Source organism: Zea mays, chromosome 3 (genome assembly GCF_902167145.1).
Source record: "Zea mays cultivar B73 chromosome 3, Zm-B73-REFERENCE-NAM-5.0, whole genome shotgun sequence".
NCBI lineage: Eukaryota > Viridiplantae > Streptophyta > Magnoliopsida > Poales > Poaceae > Zea > Zea mays.
This window is the reverse complement of record NC_050098.1, coordinates 192,486,943-192,509,574: the sequence shown is the minus strand read 5'-3', so window position 1 is coordinate 192,509,574 and position 22,632 is coordinate 192,486,943.

Here is a 22,632-nt window from a genome sequence, read left to right as displayed (position 1 = left end):
GGGTGATGACTGGGCACTTTTTGGAAATGACATCTGGCCCGGGAAAACCCTATATGTACTGCACTGTTCCGCGTCTCCACATACCGTGCCCTAGTTCTTGCTTTCCTGCTTCCAGATCCTCTCTGTCGATTTGCAATTCTGCTTCCACTCTGCTCGCCGGCGAGGTTAAGATGGCGCCTAAGCGGAAAGCTTCGAGTTCGTCCGCTGCTGTCATTCCCCCCATCGATCCCAACAGTCAATTGCCTTTCACAGGTAACCATATGTCTGTTGTTTCTGAGTCTGACCTTCTCCATCTCGTGTCCATCGGAGTTCTTTCTCCGAAAGAACTCTGTTCCTGGCGGATCTGCTGTGGGTCACTGTTCCAACAGAAGACACCCATGAATCTGTTGTTTATGTTCCATTCCTCCTCTGCGGCCTTGCTCTTCCTATTTCTCCCTTTTTCCGTGGTTTACTTGATTTCTATCGCTTGAATCTGACCCATTTGAATCTCAATTCCATTCTGCAAATCTCCATCTTTGTTCATTTATGTGAGGCTTTTCTTGGCGTTCTGCCGCATTTTGGCCTGTGGAAATATTTGTATCACTGTCGCCCTGGGATGGCCGGAGGTCAGCACCAACTGGTAGGGGGCGCGAGCTTGGAGATGCGCCGCGGGAGGAAAACCGATTACCTTGACATCCCACTCAAAGACAGCACCAAAGGATGACGCTTAGAGTGGTTTATCGTGGAAAATCATGGGAATTCCCTCCCACCACGGTCAGGGAGACAACCGGATGTTCGTACTCCGAGTTGGACCGAGTCCCCCACAGACCAGGAGGTGGCTGAAGCAGGGGCTCTGCTAGCTGAAGTTGGATTGCTGAAAGAGAGGGGTCTGACTGCCGAGGCTGTGGTTGCTGACTTTGTCTTCAAGAATATTCAGCCACTGAAGGACCGGGCATACCCATCCTATCTGTATCGAGGTCTAGCTGACTCAACCCGGGTCACCGACAGAAGAATTCCTGCTGTGGACTTGGTGAACTGGCTTGAAATGATACTTAGAGGCAACGTATCAAACGTTGGCGCCCCTGTTGCGTACTCGGCCTGGAACCTGCCTCCTTCCAAAGCCTTTACTTATTTCGTGTCAAGTCCTTCTTCTGCTGATGGCGGTTTGGGCCTTAGAGTGCGACCCTCTGCCAAAGAAGTTAGTGCTTTGGTTGCTTTACTTGGAGAAATTCCTGATGATGAACGGCAGGTCCACTTTGAAGTGCCTTTGGATCCTAGTGATGCAGAGATAGGTGCCATGCTGGATATGTTGGCTGGAGATTCTTCTGATGTCGCTCCTGCTGAAACATTGGTGGTGGTGCCCATCCATGAAGCTGACAAAGCCTTGGACGCTCAGAAGCCTATCAATGTTCGTCCAAAACGTTCTCGCCGAGTTGACCAAGCCTCTTTTCCTGCTGAGGGGGAGAAAAAGAAGAAGAGACGCCTTCGTCAGGTGTCCAGCTTGGATCAAGGTGCCGGTCCTTCTGCTCCTGTTGCTGAGGAAGTGCCAGTGCCTGAATTCACTGAAGCTGATCCCAATGGGTGTAGCCCGTCTAACGCTGAACCCAATGGGTGTACTGTCTGTCTTGCTGATGATAACGGTGAAGAAGAAGATGAAATCCCCCTGATTCGGAAAAACAGCTGCCATTACACTGCCAGTGGGGAAAGTAGCGGTGTTCCTTCTCTAGCCTTGTTTGCCCTCATTGGACTGCAAGAATTATCTCTAGCTAACTTTGATCAGACTCTTGAGGACATGATTCCAGAAGATCTGCTATCAGAACCGGCAGATGGTGGCGCCATGGATGTTTGTGTTGATGTGATCGACGCCGGGTTGGGGTCCTCCCGTGCAGCGTCCCGCGCCTCATCGACCTTGGAGCGTGGTCTTGAGGGTCAGGAGGCTGGTTTGGATTCCCCTGCTCCCATGGAAGTGATCGAGGGACCTTCAGCCTTAGAAGCGGCTGCTGCAGAGAACTCGGCCCACGATGACGGTGCTAGCCTTTACCCAGCCCCCGAGGGTGCTGCCGGAGATGATCCAGCTCAAATGGATAGTGCCAGCTACTACCCAGCCCCCGAGGGTGCTGCCGGAGATGATCCGGCTCGGATGGGTAGTGCAAGCTATGATCCAGCCCCCGAGGGTGCTGCCGGAGATGATCCGACTCGGATGGGTAGTGCAAGCTATGATCCAGCCCCCGAGGGTGTGGGAGCGGGTTCTCCCTCTTGCACTTCCATGGATGTTCACGTAGGGTCCACTCCTCCACACTCTGGTTGTGTGGTAACAGCCCAAGCCTTTGGTCAGGGGGTCGCTTTAGAGGCCAGCGTACCTGATGACAAGGTTTTGGGTTCTGCCGATGTCACTGAATTGGTCCCTGCTGAATCATTGCAAGTTGCTCCGAGTGGTGATCCTTTGCCGAGCCATCAGTTGATCTCTCATGATTTGGGAGTCGCTTCCTTCTTTTCCAACTTCCAGGTATTTTGGTTTCTTCTGGTCCGACTTTTACCCAAGCAGGTAATTATTCTCAGGCTCGTGTGCTTTTTAATGCCAGGCGTTGGTCGATGAGATGTCTAGCCGGCTGAGGTTGTAGGGTGCTTCCGTCCCGGAAGGAGCTTTGTCTCTGGCGCGTTGGAATCCGGTGCTGCTTCGGCGGCGTGTTTCTGACTTAGAGGCGGCGAATGCTGGTCAGTGCTCTTTTGCTTCCTTCTGGCTACCTTATCAAACTGCTTCTTATTTCAACACCTTTGCTTGACTGTTTCTCACCAGATATGATTCAGCAGTATTCTGCTCTTGAGGAAAAACGCTCTCAAGACCAAGCTGAACTGGTCTGGCGGTGTTTTGATCTTGAGGAAAAGTATTCCCAAAGTCAGACAGAACTGGCCCAGGTCTCTGCTTCTCTGAATGATGCCAACACGCTGAACTCTACTCTCCGCGCTCAGCTTGACTCTGAGAAGGTGACCTGTGAATCCAGGTTTTGTTTTGCTGTGCTTTTATTGCTTGCTTGACGTTTGAAAAAGCTAATTCTTGGTTGCAGGAAGAAAAACGTGCCCTTGTTACTTCTCGTGACAATCTTGATAGGCTATATCGTGACTCTAGCAACTCGCTGACCATCTTGGAGAGGAGTCATCGCTTCACCAGGGAGGAGTTAGACAATCTTCGTTATAAGCTGCAGGAATCCTTGGATGATGTGATTCGCCTCAGGGAGTTGATATCGGCCAAAGATGTTGTCATCAAGAATCTGCGTGCTTCCAAGAAATCTGTCGCCGAGGAGCTAGAGACTGCTCAGTTGGCTGTCAAGGTTGCTGAAGAGACTTCCGCTACTTTGAGGGCCCAACGCGATAAAGCCATGGATAAAGCTATTCGCGCGGGGCGGATTCTGATGAAGAGACCTGGTGTGGTTGTCCCTGACGACATAGTGGCAGATGTGAACGCTGCTCCCGATTCCTCGAGTCGCCCTTCTTCGTCAGTTGCTCCTGAGAAGAATGTCGCAAAATAGAAAAACATTGCATGCTTCGAGCGCATGGTTAATGTGCTCGGATGTTTTGTTAGAGGACACCTTTCAGTGCTGAATGCTACTATTGTTCTCCTATTGTTTTAGAATTCAACAGTATCTACATTTGTAGAGGTAAAATGTAGCGTAATGGTTTCGAGACTTCTTCATGGGACATAGAGGCCGCCCCTGGATGAGTAACCGTATACGCGCTGAGTGCGCTGCGCCAATTCAAGTTAGTATTAACTCAAACCAATCGCTCCGTTAGTGTGGTTTAGTGGCCACCCCGAGTTAAGCAAGCGTGAGCATGTTGCACCGTTTTAAGTCATCGCCGACTTAAGCCGATTGCTCCGTTAGCAGAGCATAGTGGTCACCCTGAGTTAAGTAAGCGTGAGCATGTTGCACCGCCTTAAGTCGTTGACGACTTAAGCCGATTGCTCCGTTAGCAGGGCATAGTGGTCACCCTGAGTTAAGTAAGCGTGAGCATGTTGCACCGCCTTAAGTCGTTGCCGACTTAAGCTGATTGCTCCGTTAGCAGGGCATAGTGGTCACCCTGAGTTAAGTAAGCGTGAGCATGTTGCACCGTCTTAAGTCGTTGCCGACTTAAGCTGATTGCTCCGTTAGCAGGGCATAGTGGTCACCCTGAGTTAAGTAAGCGTGAGCATGTTGCACCGCCTTAAGTCGTTGCCGACTTAAGCCGATTGCTCCATTAGTAGGGCATAGTGGTCACCCTGAGTTAAGTAAGCGTGAGCATGTTGCACCGTCTTAAGTCGTCGTCGACTTAAGTCGATTGCTCCGTTAGCAGGGCATAGTGGTCACCCTGAGTTAAGTAAGAATGCAGGTCGACAATGAACAATTTGAGCGCTCTAGAAGTCTTCTTATTGATGATCTATTCCCCAGTTTACAGAGTACATTGTCGTCCCAATAGCTTTTGAAATACAGCTAGGGGTAAAACTTCCTGAGGTGTTCTATGTTCCATGAGTTCTCGATTTCCGTGCCATCCATCTGAGTGAGACGATATGATCCCGGCCAAGTGACTTCTGCTACTATGAATGGTCCTTCCCATAGAGGTGACAACTTGTGCCGCTCCTCCCCCGCTAGAATTCGGCGGAGGACGAGATCTCCTACTGCGAAGGATCGATGTCTCATGGTCTTATTGTGGTAGCGCCTCAGGGTTTGCTGGTACCGTGCTGATTGAATTACCGTGTTCAGACGTTCTTCTTCGAGTGTATCAACATCCTCTAGCCTAGTAGCCTCAGCTTCTGCTATGTTTTCAAAGATCAACCTTGGTGCCCCAAACTTGAGATCAGCAGGTAGCGCAGCCTCTAAACCATAGACCATGAAGAAAGGGGTATTTCCATGCAGAGCTCGATTGGGTTGAGTTCTTAAGCTCCAAACGACGTAGGGAAACTCCCTTATCCATTTCCCTGCAAACTTTTCATTTTTATCAAAGACTTTTTTCCTGAGGGCCTCCAATATCATCCTGTTAGCTCTTTCAACCTGCCCGTTGGCTCTTGGGTGTGCCACCGAAGCGTATTTGATCTGAATGCTTTTCTGCTCGCAGAAATCAAAGAACTCTGAACTTGTGAAGTTGGACCCCAAGTCAGTTATGATACTATTCGGTATTCCGAATCTGAATACTATGTCTTGTATGAACTCCACCGCCTTGGCTGAAGTTAAGGAAGCAATGGGTTTGAACTCTATCCATTTAGTGAATTTGTCGATAGCCACCAGCACATGAGTGTATCCTCCCTGAGCTTTCTTGAAAGGTCCAATCATGTCCAGTCCCCAACACGCGAACGGCCAAGTTATGGGTATCGTTTGCAGTTGCTGTGCTAATAGATGCTGCTGTTTTGACAGGTACTGGCAGGCTTCGCACCTCTGGACTAACTCGGCTGTGTCACTCTTCATTGTTGGCTAATAGAAACCTGACCTGAAGACCTTCCCAACCAGGGTTCTGGATGCTGCGTGCACTCCACACTGCCTAGCATGGACCTCGTCCAGAAGTTGCTTTCCAGTAGCTGAGAGAATGCATTTCATGAGGACTCCTGATGCACCCCTTCTGTATAGTGTTTCCCCAATGAGTGTATAGTGAGCCGATTGCCTTGCGATGCGCTCGGCTGCATTCTTGTCGTCTGGCTCCTCCTCATTTTTTATATACCTGATGATCGGCCTTCTCCAGTCATCAGAATCTGACTCTGGTTGGCTCAAAGTATTACATTCTTCTGCCTGACCCGGTGAGATGCTTGGGTGTGATATCTCTTGGACAAAGACTCCAGGCGGGACCTGAGTCCGACTGGACCCTAGCTTGGACAACATGTCAGCCGCCGTGTTTCGATCTCTCTCCACATGGTGAAATTCCATACCTTCAAATTTATCTTCTAATTTTCGGACGGCAGTGCAGTATTTTCCCATGGAATCGTTCGAGCAATCCCATTCTTTGTTTATCTGACTTATGACTACCATAGAATCCTCGTATACCATCAATCTCTTGATGCCCAATGATATAGCAATATTCAGTCCGTGAATCAGAGCTTCATATTCTGCTGCATTGTTAGAGGCTAGAAATAACAACTGTAGGGCATATTTGAGGTGTTCGCCTCCAGGTGCAGTAAAGAGGATCCCTGCGCCTGCTCCCTGCAGCTTCAATGAGCCATCAAAATACATTCGCCATACTTCTGCAAATTCTGGGTTATCTGGTACTTGTTGTTCGGTCCACTCCGATACAAAGTCAACCAGTGCTTGAGTTTTAATGGCAGTGCGAGATCGAAATTCAATGTCGTGAGATCCTAGCTCGCAGGCCCATTTGGCTATTCTCCCGATGGCTTCTTTGTTGTGAAGAATATCCCCTATTGGAAAACCAGTGGCTACTACGACTTTGTGGTCGTCGAAGTAGTGACAGAGCTTGCGTGCAGTTAGAAGTACTGCATATAATAGCTTCTGAACTTGAGGGTATTTTTTCTTCGAGGGACCCAGAACTTCGCTGATGAAATAAACAGGATGTTGCACTGGATAAGCATGTCCTTCTTCCGCTCGCTCGACTACTAACGCGGAGCTCACCATGTGAGTCGTGCAAGAGATATACAGCAGCAAATCTTCAGCTAGTTGAGTCGGCGTGGCTCGACGCGGCGGTTTCAGCACTGGTGGTGTTGTCAAGAATTTTTTCAGTGCCTCTAGAGCCTCCTGTGCCTCTGAAGTCCATTGAAATTTGTCCACCTTCTTGAGCAACTTATAAAATAGCAAGCCTTTTTCTCCCAGCCTCGATATGAATCTGCTCAAAGCGGCCATGCATCCTGTGAGTCTTTGCACTTTCTTCTGCGACCGTGGTGCCTCCATCCTCATAATAGCCTCGATCTTTTCTGGGTTGGCCTCGATTCCTCGGTGGCTGACAATGAACCCAAGTAACTTTCCTGCTGGTACCCCGAAGACACATTTTTCGGGATTAAGCTTCCATCGATATCGCCGTAGACTGTTGAAAACCAGTTGTAAATCTTCGATGAAATTTTCCGAATTTTCTGTTTTGATTACCACGTCGTCCACATAAGCTTCCACACGCTTGCCCCAGTGATCGGCTAAGCATGTTTGAATAGCTCTCTGATAAGTCGCTCCAGCGTTTTTTAGGCCGAACGACATGGAGGTATAGCAGAAAGCACCGAATGGAGTGATGAACGCCGTTTTTCCTCGTTTTCTTTTGCCAGGCTAATCTGGTGATATCCAGAGTAGCAATCCAAGAAGGACAGCATAGAACACCCAGCGGTGGAATCTACCACCTGATCTATCCTAGGGAGCCCAAAGGGATCCTTTGGACAATGTTTGTTGAGATCCGTATAGTCGACGCACATGCACCAATCCACCTTATTCTTTTTGAGTACAAGAACAGGGTTAGCCAGCCACTCAGGATGTAATACTTCTCTAATAAACCCAGCTGCGACCAAGCGAGCCAGCTCAGCGCGAATGGCCTCTCTCTTGTCGGGCGTGAAACGACGTAATTTTTGCCGAATCGGCCTCGCCTGGGGGTAGACCTTCAGTTTGTGCTCGGCCAGTTCTCTCGGGACTCCCGGTATATCCGCAGGTTGCCATGCGAATACATCTCGGTTATCTTGCAGGAACTGGACGAGCGCGTTTTCCTATTTGTCATCCAGGCTGGAGCTGATGATGGCAGTCTTGTGTTCATCAGCGAACCCGAGGTTGATCCTTTTAGTTTCTTCAGTCGGCCGCATAGAGGTTGCAGCTTGAGCCTCGTTCGCAGGTACCGCGAGGTCTTCCTCAGGCTTAGAGTTTGCCTGCATAGATGAAGTCGCCGATGGTTTGGTGGTGAGGGCCGCTTGGATGGCTACCCGGAAACATTCTGCGGCGCCTTGGAAGTCAGCACGCACAGTTATGATCCCCTGCGGCCCTGACATCTTCAGTATCATGTAGGTGTAGTGGGGAATGGCCATGAATTTCGCCAATTCAGGCCTCCCGATGATGGCGTTGTACTCGCAGTCGAAGTTCGCCACTTCGAACCTCAGGAACTCGGTTCCGTAGTTCTCTGGAGTTCCGAAGGTGACCGGCATGTAGATGTGGCCCAGCGGGTATTCTCCTTCGGTCGGCACGATGCCGAAGAAAGGAGTATCGGACTCGTGGAGCTCTTTGAGGTGAACTCCCAAGCTTTGAAGCGTCCGGGGGAAGGTGACGTTGATGCTGCTCCCCCCGTCCACTAGTACCTTCTTCACCCGGCTCTCTCGGATCACCGGATCGACGAGGAGCGGGTATTTGCCCGGGTGGTCGAAGTTGAGCCACTGATCTGCCCGAGTGAAAGTGATCGGGTGCTCCGACCATCGGTACGGAGCGGGAGGACCGGTGGTCGCTACCAATATTTGGCGATCGTTGAGCTTTTGTTATCTCTTGTTCTCCTGCGATCCATGTCCGCCGAAGATGACGTTGACCTCTCTGTCGACGCGTGGGAAGGCTCCATCTCCTCCCTCCTATTGTTGGGGTTGTCGTGGTTCTGGTCCTCCCCGCGGCGGAGGATGAGGTAGAGGCTGGAAAGGTCGGTCGTGCCCAACGGAGTGCTTGAAGTCCCTGCAGTTCCGAAGGGTGTGGCGCATGTCCTTGTGGTATGGGCACTGGGCGTCGAGGATGTCGTCCAGCGTGCGTTCGCCTCCATGAGGTCCTCCTCGGGCGCGAGAGGCGGGTGGTCCGGCGGCGTGAACTTCTTCGCGAGGCCTCTTCTCCCAACGCTTGTCGGGCTGCTGGTTCGTGTCGCGTCATGGCGCTGCCGGTGCTGGCTTCGCTCCTCCGATGAGGTCCCGAGCCCGTTCGTCGGCGGTGATGTAGAGGTCGGCTTCCCTGAATAGCTGCTCGGAGGTAGTTGGCGCTTTCTGTAATATGGCGCGGACGAAGGCTGCGTCATCGGAGCCTCTGTAGAAGTCCTCGATTACTGCTGCCTCCGCGACCTCGAGGATACGATTTCTCATGGTCTAAAACCTTTTGAGGTATGACCTGAGAGTTTCGTCCCCCCGACGCTTGATGGATTTTAGGTCCCATGGTTGCGTCGGCTTGTCGGAGAGGGACTGGAAGTTGGCGATGAAGCGTCGACTGAAATCACTCTAGTCATCGATGCAGTGTCATGGTAGATGTCGCAGCCATTGCAGTGTGTCTTGCCCGAGGACAATGGGCAAATATGCAGTCATTACGTCCTCGGTTGCCCCGGCGGCTCGGGCAGCGGTAGTGTAGACGGCTAGCCAGCCTCCCGGATCCTGCTTAGGTTCATATTTGTCAACGTTGGATACCTTGAAGTTAGGAGGCCATTGAATGGCTCTGAGGCACGGAGTAAGTGCCGACACTCCGCACGTGTCCTCCTGTCGTCGAGGATAATGTCTGTCCCGGGGAGGGGAGTGGTTGTCATGGTGCTTCGACCGTCCCTAGGTGGTGCCGCCAGTCGAAGCCGTTGCCGACTCGGTCCTGGTGGCCCGACTCCGGGTTGGGATGTCGTGATCCCTGTCGTACTCTTCCCGGCGATGGATCTCGCTCTCATGTCGTCGTTCGCGTGAAGCGTTGATGGAGCTTCGTGCATCCCGCCGACTGTTGATGGTATGTCATAGATCGTTCGGCGGATGCGCGAGGTAGAAGATGGTTGGCCGCTCGAGTGAACAGTCGCCGGTAGCCCTCGGCATCGGGAGTCCGAGGGAGACCGTCGGCTATCCGAGCCAGTACTCCGCCGACTTCACTTGGCATGTTCAACGCTCGGGCGAAGTCGGGGTTCAGGTTGCGCTCGAAGAGAGGATTTTCCCAACATTGCTTAGTTTCTTGTTCGGCCTGCTCTTGAGCTCGCCGGTGATCGCGTCGTCGGGAATTCCTCCTTTCCCGAAAGACACGCTCTTCCGGGGTTTCTCCCATCTCTGAGGCCTCGTCTCACGACACAGGCTGCACCGGGTCCCGCTCTCTGGCCTCGTGATGTCTCCGGATATTTCGGCGTCAGTTCCTTCGTCGGCGGGATTCCCGCTGAGGAGGTTCCTCTCCAGGTACAGTCGGCTCGTCGTCGGAGATGGGGGGCGACTCCACTCTCCCGATGAAGAGGACGTCGGGGTAGAATGGCGTAGCTGTCGTGACGATCTTCTTTCTGTTCTCCTTTGAGGGCGGAGGCGCAGAAAGAACAACTTGCTTCCTCCCGATTTTATTTGTTTCTTTCTTTCTTGTGATTTGTGTCCATTCTTCCGTCGGAGAGGTAGACAATGGAGTTCTCCGGGTTGGCGGGCCTCAGGCCTCTGTTCTGCCAGAGGCGATCTTTTTTCGGAGTGTTGGAGGTTGCGCCTTTTCCTGCTTTTCCCCGATTTTCACGGAGATTTTTGAGGAAGATCTTCTCTCCATTGGGTCCACAATGCGATGCAGAGTTCCCTCCTCATCCGCTACAGCTGAGATGGTTCCGAAGCAGAATTTGGACCCGGGGCGGAAGACGATCTTGTGCAGGAAAGTGACGGCCATTGAGCTAGCTTGGATCGACGACACACCCCCTACCTGGCGCGCCAGCTGTCGGTGTTTTGGGTCCGACCGCACACCCGGGGTTGCCCCTCAAGGTGCTTTTAGGAGTAGGACGGTGTTGTCAACTGTAGTTCAATGGTTCGTGCTAGTTGCACGAGAGACAGCGGACAATGATTTACAGGTTCGGGCCGCTTTGAAGTGCGTAACACCCTACGTCCTGGCGAGAATGTTGTATATGGTGAGTTACAAGGTGATTCTCTAATGCGTAGGAAGCTGGGGTGGACGGCTAAGTGGTGAGTTCGATTCTTTCTGAAGGGGTGCCCCCTAGGCCTTATATACTCGACCGTGGGGCAATACATGCAGATATGATAATCACGTGCACCTAAGAAATAGTAAACCGATTGAGTCTATCTTCCTATAGTTTCGCCGACCCATCTTCGCTCGGTTCGTTGTACGGGCCTTCAGCGCTGGAAGATCGGGTCTCTGTTGTGATTACTCGCTCGAGATCATTGGGTCGTCTGAGCTTGTTCCGACCCAGCCTTATGTCGATCTGCTTCACTGGTCGTTCCTCCCCAGGCCCACGAAGTGATGACCTTACGACTTATTGGACCCTTGGGCCTTTCGTGAGGTCTTTTATCATTCCAGTGGACCCGGGGGATATCTGTCCCCCACAGTATTCCGTTATCTGATTAATCGAAACAAGGAATGCCTTAGCTCTGAAAAAAGACTTACCATGGATCAAACAAGACGTGTGAATTGTAACTCTAACCTCTCGAATGTATACCATCTGCAATGAACATATATGTTGAATAAATTGTTTTGCATAATTGCATTCCTTTATTTGCTCCATATTTGGCTCTTTTAATAACTGTAAGGTTGATGATATGGGGTGTTTTTTTCTAATTGCAGTAGTAGGTATGTACAGGTATTTTTAGATTAGTTTTTTAGTGATAGTGGTGGGTTATTTTAAATACATGATACAAAAGGGGTTGTTTCAGGTTAGTTTTTTATGAGTGCAATGGTGGTTGTGGTTAATCTGATTTTGGGTGCTTCTATTGTTGGCTAAGAATTAATATTTCATTTCATAGTACAGTTAGTACCAGTGGCGTAGACAAGGCGGCTAGCACCCCCCACACCACCACCACCAAAAAAAAGAATTTTTTGCTTGTATATCTACAGTTAAAATAAGAGGGCTAGTTTATAATAAGTTAAAATTTATTATGTACTCATTGCATACATGTGCTAATTGTTATGACTAGCGATGATATATTCTATTTACTGGTATTATATATAAGGTTGGTCCTTCCTCAAGGAAAATTTTGGCTATGCCTCTGGTCGGTACAATAGTGGTGGTCGTGGCTAATCTACAATAGTTAGATAGCTACGGGGTATTTTAGGTTTTCTTAGATATTGGGAATAGTATATAATTTATAAATAAACATCGAGGTGCTTTGGGTTAAGTTCTCATAATAATGCTGGCAGTATTAATTTTTTCACAGATTAAAATCAGTGATTTTGATTGTTAAGGTTTCTTTTGCTGACCAATACAGTTACTTCGATGTTTATTCATTCGGTAGAAATGTATACATCATCGATGGGTTTCAATATTAATACTTTGTCGTAGCTCTAGCCTCCTACATAGCAGTCAACCAGTAGGCATTTGTACTCGAATGCTCTCCAATGGCCTCCTACGTTCGGTAGAGATGCAAGGTATCATTGACCATGGTTGGACGATGACATTTTTAGGCATGTTATGCACAAAAACGCTAATGAAGACGTACCACTGGGATCTTGGTTCATCGGATTGGACGTCGATGATCGCCGTCTTTGCTACAGCAAACCACCGAGTATAACTGTGCTTGTTTGTTTAGCATACAATACTTAGTTACTTCCAAGTTCCAACCATGTCAGTGGTTGGTCTTTTGCATGCAGCGTGCATGATCTGTTTGTATGAATTATTTCGGGAAATGAAACTATTTCGGGTAGTTGATGGTCACCTTTAGAGAATAGGTGCGCCATCAGCTTTCAGTACCATGTGCTTGTCAACATTGTTTGTGTTGACCATCTTCGTAGTTTATCATGACTTGAGACATCTGAACTTTCCTTTTGAGTGTTACATATGTGGCATGATTGAATCCGAAGTTGTCAATATCCCCACCAAAATGAAGAAACATTTTACCTGAGAATCATTGTGGCAAAGACACATCATCTCCTGTGTGTTCGAGCACAAGACCAGCAGAGCTGTCAGCTGAAATGGTTCCTTGCCTAACATGCACTAGCTTCAATTTGATGTGAATGGATTAGAGTAATTATGACCACATTTTGTGGTCCGTCTGAGCTGATTGTGCTTGGCAAACTCGTGTAGATTGCGAATGAAAGGTGCAGGCGGGAACGTGTGTGTTGCATCCTTTCACTGGAGTTGCAGTGGCATCTGCAAATCTGCTGATCGGATCGGGGAAGTCCATCAGCGCTGCGGTGGGAGTGAGAATGCACTTTTGGCAAGTTGTGTTGATTTATGTTTAATTATTTAAATCATGGCTCAAACATGGTGTTTCATTTTCTATCATTTTTTTCAAAAGCAGATTATTGCATGCTTGTGCAGTTTGTGGCATTTCATCAAAAATGAAAACTTCTCTGTCATTTAGAAATATAATTATGTTTGTTAGAAGTAGTACAAAGCCTTTCATTCCTTTACTCATATAAGGAAACAGATTTTCTAAAGAACAATTAGGACATAGAGATGTATTTGGGACATTATAAACCAAAAAAACTATTTAGAGCTCGTGAAATATCTCTAAAAGATTTAAAGATTAGCTTTTTGTCTTTGAAAAATGTGTGATTAGTTCCTTTTGGAGTGTTCAATAAAAGATACATATGATAACTTGAATGCCTCAAAACTTCCTAAATACTTTTAAATTTTTATGCCATAATAAATACTTATAGCTAGTTGAACATATTTTTCTTTTCTATCAACTCAGCGACTCTATATTAGACTGTGAGCCAATTAAATTGTTGATTCTGAGCTTCTTTTTTTTGCTTGTTTTGTTTTAGGGTTGTGATTCCATTGCAATGACATCTATAATCGATAAGAAAGCTAAGATGGAGAGTTTAATATCTTCTGTGGCTTTTGTGGAGGGTGGCATTCAGGAGGCATGTGATGATGCATACAACATTTGCCTTGAGGTTTTCTGTGAGAGTGACCCTTCTGCAGTGATGTCGGGGACCATAATTAGGGGTACCCTCAAGACTCCTAATTCTTAGCTGGTAACCCCCATCAGCATAAAGCTGCTAAGGCCTAATGGGTGCGATTAAGTCAGGGATCAGTCCATTCGAGCGACTCGATCACGCCTCGCCTGAGCCTAGCCTCGGACAAGGGCAGCCGACCCCGGAGGATTTCCGTCTCGCCCGAGGCCCCCCTCCAACGGTGGACATGTTTCCGGCTCGCCCGAGGCCCTGCCTTCGCTAAGAAGCAACCCTGACTAAATCGCCGCACCAACCGACCAAGTCGCAGGAGCATTTAATGCAAAGGTGACCTGACACCTTTATCCTGACGCGCGCCCCCGGCAGAGCCGAAGTGACTGCCGTCACTTCACCGCTCCACTGACCGGCCTGACAGAAGGACAGCGCCGCCTGCGCCACTCCGACCGCAGTGCCGCTTGGCAGAATGAGACTGACAGGCAGTCAGGCCCTGCCAAAGGCACCATAGGAAGCTCCGCCTGACCCAGGGCTCGGACTCGGGCTAAGCCCCGGAAGACGGCGAACTCCGCTCCGCCCGACCCAGGGCTCGGACTCGGGCTAAGCCCCGGAAGACGGCGAACTCCGCTCCGCCCGACCCAGGGCTCGGACTCGGGCTAAGCCCCGGAAGACGGCGAACTCCGCTCCGCCCGACCCAGGGCTCGGACTCGGGCTAAGTCCCGGAAGACGGCGAACTCCGCTCCGCCCGACCCAGGGCTCGGACTCGGGCTAAGTCCCGGAAGACGGCGAACTCCGCTCCGGCCGACCCAGGGCTCGGACTCGGGCTAAGTCCCGGAAGACGACGAACTCCGCTTCGCCCGACCCCAGGGCTCGGACTCGGGCTCAGCCCCAGAAGACGATGAACTCCGCTCCGCCCGACCCCAGGGCTCGGACTCCGCCCTGGCCTCTGCCGAACGACCTCCGCCTCGCCCGACCCAGGGGCTCAGACTCGGCCTCGGCCATGGAAGACAGACTCGACCTCGGCTTCGGAGGAGCCTCCACGTCGCCCAACCTAGGGCGCAGGCCAGCCACGTCAACAGGAAGCGCCATCATCACCCTACCCCGAGCTGACTCGGGCCGCAGAGAACAAGACCGGTGTCCCATCTGGCTAGCTCCGCCGGATAGGCAATGATGGCGCCCCGCATGCTCTGTGACGACGACGGCTCTCAGCTCTCTTACGGAAGCAGGAGGACGTCAGCAAGGACTCAACCGCCCCGACAGCTGTCCCTCCGCTAGGCTCCGTCGCTCCTCCGACGGCCACGACATCACACCAGCTGGGTGCCAAAATCTCTTCGGTTGCCACATCGGCATGTAATTAGGGCGCTAGCTCTCCCCCGCTAGACACGTAGCACTCTGCTACACCCCCATTGTACACCTGGATCCTCTCCTTACGCCTATAAAAGGAAGGACCAGGGCCCTCTTAGAGAGGGTTGGCCGCGCGGGGACGAGGACGGGACAGGCGCTCTCTTGGGGCCGCTCGCTTCCCTCTCCCACGTGGACGCTTGTAACCCCCTACTACAAGCGCACCCGACCTGGGCGCGGGACGAACACGAAGGCCGCGGGATTTCCACCTCTCTCACGCCCATTTCCGGCCACCTCACTTCCCCCCTTTGCGCTCGGCCTCGCGTCGACCCATCTGGGCTGGGGCACGCGGCGACATTCACTCGTCGGCTTAGGGACCACCGGTCTCGAAACGCCGACAGTTGGCGCGCCAGGTAGGGGCCTGCTGCGTGTTGACGAACAGCTTCCCGTCAAGCTCCAGATGGGCAGTCTCCAGCAACCTCTCCAACCCGGGACGGTGCTCCGTTTTGGGAGTCTTGAGTTCATGTCCTTCGACGGCAGCTACGACATGATACTCTTTCCACCGCCGCGCGACAACGACGATGGCGGCCGACAGCCCGCCCGTCGGCGGCGGAATCGACGACGTCTTCCCCGCGTGGTGGAAGAACAACATTCGAGCTCGCCCCGTCCTCTCCCCCGACAACGGAGGAGGAGGCGGGGCAACCAAGTCCAAGCAGGAGGCCGCGCTTCGTCGGCTGTCGAGCGAGTCGACGTCCCCAGCGCTCCAACGGGGGGCGCGTCGGGCGTCGACCTCACGTTTGAGACGAAGGCGAGCGCCGTCTCCCCGCGACACGCCAATCCAGAGCAAGTGGACGACGCCAGTGCGCTCGCGGAGAGCCTGCAGGACGTCGCCCTCGTACCTGAGACGACGGTGCAATCAGCCCCCGACGTGACTATGTCGCTGCTCGTCGACCGAAAGGTACCGACCGATTCCCATCCTACGTCATTTAGATTCAGCCTCAACCCGCCTAGCGACCTTGGTTTGGCGGGTGCTCTCGTAGAGGCGAGGTCAAACCCTCTGGGGTTTCGCATGCGGTCGCCTTGGGACCGGCTGACGGACGTCTCGACCTACGGGCCCTCTGGGTCCGAGGAAGATGACGACCCCAACATCTGTTGGGATTTCTCTGGATTTGGCAACCCTAGTGCCATGCGGGACTTCATGACCGCATGTGACTACTGCCTCTCCGACTGTTCCGACGGTAGCCGCAGCCTCGACGACGAGGACTGCGGCCCAAGCCGCGAATGTTTCCACGTCGATCTAGGGGGTCCCTCCGAAGGCAATCATCTCGGCGTGCCGGAGGACGTTGATCTCCCAAGGCCGGTGCCCCGCGCTGACATCTCGCGGGAGCTAGCTGTGGTCCCCGTTCCGGCGGGGGGTCACGACCCACAGCTCGAGCAAGTCCGCGGGGCACAGGCCAGGCTCGATGAGGGAGCAGGAGCGCTTGAGCCGATCCGCCGGGACGTCGGGCAGGCATGGGCGGGCCAACCCCCGGCCGGAGAAATACGTCACCTACCCCAGGGTCTCCCGCTCCGCGTCGCCAACGACGTCAGGGTCAGGCCGCCACCCGCATCCAGCGGGGTCGGTCAGAACCTGGCTGCAGCAGCGATGCTTCTCCGCGCAATGCCGGAGCCATCAACCACCGAGGGTCGGCGAATCCAAGGAGAGCTCAAGAATCTCCTGGAAGGCGCTGCGGTCCGATGAGCCGAGAGCTCTGCCTCCCGAAGGCAAGGATACCCCTCGGAACCTCATGTCGCGACTTCCCGATTCATGCGGGAAGCCTCGGTCTACACCGGGCGCACGCGCAACACCGCGCCTGCGGCCCCGGGCCACCTCGGCAACGAGCACCATCGCCGCGAACGTCGGACCCACCTCGACGAGAGGGTGCGCCGAGGCTATCACCCTAGGTGTGGGGGACGCTACGACAGCGGGGAGGATCGGAGTCCCTCGCCCGAACCACCCGGTCCGCAGGCCTTCAGCCGGGCCATCCGGCGGGCACCGTTCCCGACCCAGTTCCGACCCCCGACTACTATCACAAAGTACTCGGGGGAAACGAGACCGGAATTGTGGCTCGCGGACTACCGCCTGGCTTGCCAGCTGGGCGGAACGGACGACGACAACCTCATCATCCGCAACCTCCCCCTGTTCCTCTCTGACACCGCTCGCGCCTGGTTGGAGCACCTGCCTCCGGGGCAGATCTCCAACTGGGATGACCTGGTTCAGGCCTTCGCCGGCAATTTCCAGGGCACATAGTACGCCCCGGGAATTCCTAGGACCTCCGAAGCTGCCGACAGCAGCCAGGAGAGTCTCTCCGGGACTACATCCGGCGATTCTCGAAGCAGTGCACCGAGCTACCCAACATCACCGACTCGGATGTCATCGGCGCGTTCCTTGCTGGCACCACCTACCGCGACCTGGTGAGCAAGTTGGGTCGCAAGACCCCCACCAGGGCGAGCAAGCTGATGGACATCGCCACCAAGTTCGCCTCTGGCCAGGAGGCAGTCGAGGCTATCTTCCGAAAGGACAAGCAGCCCCAGGGCCGCCCACCGGAAGATGCACCCGAGGCGTCTACTCAGCGCGGCGCCAAGAAGAAAGGCAAGAAGAAGTCGCAAGCGAAACGCGACGCCGCCGACGCGGACCTTGTCGCCGCCGCCGAGCACAAGAACCCTCGGAAGCCCCCCGGAGGTGCCAACCTCTTCGACAAGATGCTCAAGGAGCCGTGCCCCTATCATCAGGGGCCCGTCAAGCACACCCTTGAGGAGTGCGTCATGCTTCGGTGCCACTTCCACAGGGCCGGGCCACCCGCGGAGGGTGGCAGGGCCCGCGACGACGACAAGAAGGAAGATTACCAAGCAGGAGAGTTCCCCGAGGTCCGCGACTGCTTCATGATCTATGGAGGGCATGCGGCGAATGCCTCGGCTCGGCATCGCAAGCAAGAGCGCCGAGAGGTCTGCTCGGTGAAGGTGGCGGCGCTATTCTACCTAGACTGGTCCGACAAGCCCATCACCTTCGACCAAGCTGATCACCCCGACCACGTGCCGAGCCCGGGGAAATACCCGCTCGTCGTCGACTCCATCATCGGCGACGTCAGGCTCACCAAGGTCCTTATGGATGGGGGCAGCAGCCTCAACATCATCTACGCCGAGACCCTCAGGCTCCTGCACGTCGATTTGTCCTCCGTCCGAGCAGGCGCTGCGCCCTTCCACGGGATCATTCCCGGGAAGCGCGTCCAGCCCCTCGGACGACTCGACCTTCCCGTCTGCTTCGGAACGCCCTCCAACTTCCGAAGGGAGACCCTGACGTTCGAGGTGGTCGGGTTCCAAGGAACCTACCACGCGGTACTGGGGAGGCCATGCTACGCGAAGTTCATGGCCGTCCCCAACTACACCTACCTGAAGCTCAAGATGTCGGGCCCCAACGGGGTCATCACCGTCGGCCCCACGTACAGACACGCGTTCGAATGCGACGTGGAGTGTGTGGAGTACGCCGAGGCCCTCGCCGAATTCGAGGCCCTCATCGCCGACCTGGAAAGCCTCTCCAAAGAGGTGCCAGACGTGAAGCGTCACGCCGGCAACTTCGAGCCAGTGGAGACGGTTAAGGCCGTCCCCCTCGACCCCAGCGGCAACGCCTCCAAGCAGATCCGGATCGGTTCCGGGCTCGACCCCAAATAGAAAACAGTGCTCGTCGACTTTCTCCGCGCGAACGCCGACGTCTTCGCGTGGAGTCCCTCGGACATGCCCGGCATACCGAGGGATGTCGCCGAGCACTCACTGGATATTCGGGCCGAAGCCCGACCCGTCAAGCAGCCTCTGCGCCGATTCGACAAGGAGAAGCGCAGAGCGATAGGCGAGGAGATCCACAAGCTAATGGCAGCCGGGTTCATCAAAGAGGTATTCCATCCCGAATGGCTTGCCAACCCTGTGCTTGTGAGAAAGAAAGGGGGGAAATGGCGGATGTGTGTAGACTACACTGGTCTCAACAAAGCATGTCCGAAGGTTCCCTACCCTCTGCCTCGCATCGATCAAATCGTGGATTCCACTGCTGGGTGCGAAGCCCTGTCTTTCCTCGACGCCTACTCAGGGTATCACCAAATCCGGATGAAAGAGTCCGACCAGCTCGCCACTTCTTTCATCACGCCCTTCGGCATGTACTGCTATACCACCATGCCGTTCGGTTTGAGGAATGCGGGCGCGACGTACCAGCGGTGCATGAACCATGTGTTCGGCGAACACATCGGTCGCACGGTCGAAGCCTACGTCGATGACATCGTAGTCAAGACGAGGAAAGCTTCCGACCTCCAACTGCCGAGGGCACCTCGGGCTGGACCGAGGCGGCCTCGGTTCAACCCGAGGTACCCTCGGCCTCCGAGGGTGAGGCACTGGCGCACTGCGCATCGAGGAGAAGTGGAGCGGGGCCACGCCTGATCAAAATTGGCAGACCCCGTACCTACAATATCTCCGCCAAGGAGAGCTACCCCTCGACCGAGCCGAGGCTCGGCGGGTAGCGCGACGCGCCAAGTCGTTCGTCTTACTGGGCGATGAGAAGGAGCTCTACCACCGCAGCCCCTCAGGCATCCTCCAGCGATGCATTTCCATCGCCGAAGGTCAGGAACTCCTGCAAGAGATACACTCGGGGGCTTGCGGCCATCACGCAGCGCCTCGAGCCCTTGTCGGGAATGCTTTCCGGCAAGGCTTCTACTGGCCAACGGCGGTGGCTGATGCCACTAGAATTGTCCGCACCTGCGAAGGGTGTCAATTCTATGCGAAGCAGACCCCCCTACCCGCTCAGGCTCTGCAGACGATACCCATCACCTGGCCCTTTGCTGTGTGGGGTCTGGACCTCGTCGGCCCCTTGCAGAAGGCGCCCGGGGGCTACACGCACCTGCTGGTCGCCATCGACAAGTTCTCCAAGTGGGTCGAGGTCCGACCTCTGAACAGCATCAGGTCCGAGCAGGCGGTGACGTTCTTCACCAACATCATCCATCGCTTCGGGGTCCCGAACTCCATCATCACCGACAACGGTACCCAGTTCACCGGCAAAAAATTCTTGGACTTCTGCGAGGATCACCACATCCGGGTGGACTGGGCCGTCGTGGCTCATCCCATGTCGAATGGGCAAGTAGAGCGTGCCAACAGCATGATTCTACAAGGGCTCAAGCCTCGGATTTACAACGACCTCAACAAGTTCGGCAAGCGATGGATGAAGGAACTCCCCTCGGTGGTCTGGAGCCTGAGGACAACGCCGAGCCGGGCCACGGGTTTCACACCGTTCTTTCTGGTCTACGGGGCCGAGGCCGTCTTGCCCACTGACCTGGAGTACGGCTCCCCGAGGACGAGGGCCTACAGCGATCAAAGCAACCAAGCTAGCCGAGAAGACTCGCTGGACCAGCTGGAAGAGGCTTGGGGCAAGGCCTTGCTACACTCGGCGCGGTACCAGCAGTCCCTGCGACGCTACCACGCCCGAGGTGTCCGACCCCGAGACCTCCAGGTGGGCGACCTGGTGCTTCGGCTGCGGCAAGACGCTCGAGGGAGGCACAAGCTCACGCCCCCCTGGGAGGGGCCATTCGTCATCGCCAAAGTTCTGAAGCCCGGAACGTACAAGCTGGCCAACAGTCAAGGCGAGGTCTACGGCAACGCTTGGAACATCCAACAGCTACGTCGCTTCTACCCTTAAGATGTTTTCAAGTTGTTCATATACCTCGCACCCATGCAAAGTTTAGTCATCAAAGAAGGGTCGGCCTCGCCTCGGCAAAGCCCGACCCTCCCTCGGGGGCTAAAAGGGGGGGGACCCCCTCTGCGTTGAAATTTTCCTCGAAAAAAGATCTCTTCTGCCAGAATATCTTTCGTGCTTTCTGACTATTTCGAAAAGTGGACCCTGAAAACGACGGAGTACACGTAAGCAGCCAAGGCTGACCGAGCCGAGGGACTCCTACGCCTCCGGGATACGGATACCTCACTCATCACCTTCTGCGATAAGTAACTCGCGTTCGGATAAAGTGATTCCGCGGACCGAACAAGTCTTCACGTTCGGAAGCTCTTCTGCCGAAGCGATCCTTCGAGCCTTCTCGACTGAGTCGGTGACAGGGCTTCATGGACGGGTGAAAGTGCGTGTAAGCGGCAAGGCTGACCGAGCCGAGGGACTCCCACGCCTCCGGGATACGGATACCTCACTCATCACCTTCCGCGAGAAGCAACTTTTGCTCGCACAAACATCCCTGTTACCGACAAAAAAGTCCAGATACTCGAAACAAGAGGAAAGGAGACGCAGCTTTACAACACAGCGAGGGTGTGTAAATTCTGGCCTCGGCGGCCGCAGAAGGCACACGCTACAAGACACTCTGATCCTGCAGGCTCGGGTCTTGACGCTGGAAGGGGGCAGTAGCACCCTCGGCATCGACGACACCTTCAGCGAGGTCCGACCTAGCCTCGGACGGCGACGCGGTCTAGGGGTCCCCACTCTGGAGGACGACGTCATCGTCACGCCCGGACAATCGCTGCCAGGGACTTCTCCGGGAATCCGGCCCGAGCAGGCGGCTCGGCCGGGTACCCCTGGGGCCTCGGCCAACCATCTCCCAAGGGCGCCAGCCCGACCCGAGGCCTCGGCTGATCAACTCCGGCGTCGGTCCCGCTAACGGACAACCCGGCTAGGCTCCGGCCGACCAGGTTTCATTTTCGAGCCAACTCTGCCTCTGTTCATGCTGATATCGCTACCCCTAGCCTCGGCTCGTCGAAGAGCGGCCAGGGGGTCCCTTTAACTAAGCTAGAGGGGCCTCAGACAACAAGGCCGACCGAGCCGAGGGACTCCTACGCCTCCGGGATACGGATACCTCACTCGTCACCTTGACACAGGGCAACCCATGCTTGGTGAAGCGGTTCAGATAATCAACAGGCGAGTCTTAATGCTCGAAAATGAGGAAAAAACATGGCTCCGTGCCAAAATTACATACATGTTCAGGCCTCGACAGCCATAATGAACAAAAACGCTGGCATTCGAAGTGCCATTACAAACGGAACTCCGGTTCCCCCTCCGCAGGTACGAACAACCCCACTCCATGGGGGAGGGCCTGCGGAACAACAGAAGACCGACGAACGGCACGCCGTCACCCGCTCCAGCAGCGGCGACGACGACGACTTCTGCCCCAGGGGGCCGAACAGCGGCGGCACTGACCTCAGGGCGGATGCTGCTGCCAGGAGGCCCCCCGCCCATGCCCAAACTCGTGAGGCAAGGACGGGCAGAAGGTCGTAGAGTTGGAGGTCGGTCCGTGGCCGGCCTTGCCTATCTCGCCGGTGGGAGAACCTCTTCCAGTTGCCGTGGCAGACGCCGGCGCCGCGAGCGGCTCCGAAGCCACTCGCGTCCGAGAGCCAGGCACGGTGCAGCTGCCAGCGCCACGGACGACGACCGCCCTTCCCTCCGGTCACTGAGTGAAGGAGCGGGCCGTCGCCCACACAGGGGCCGACCCCAACTCGGCACACACCCCTCCCCAGCCCTGGTGATGAAAATCCTTGAGGCTGAGGGAGGGGCAGAGGCCGCGGCCCGGCTCGCTTTCCCCCACCATCAAGCTGGAGGTCACCATCTTGGGTGACCGCCGGTGGAGGG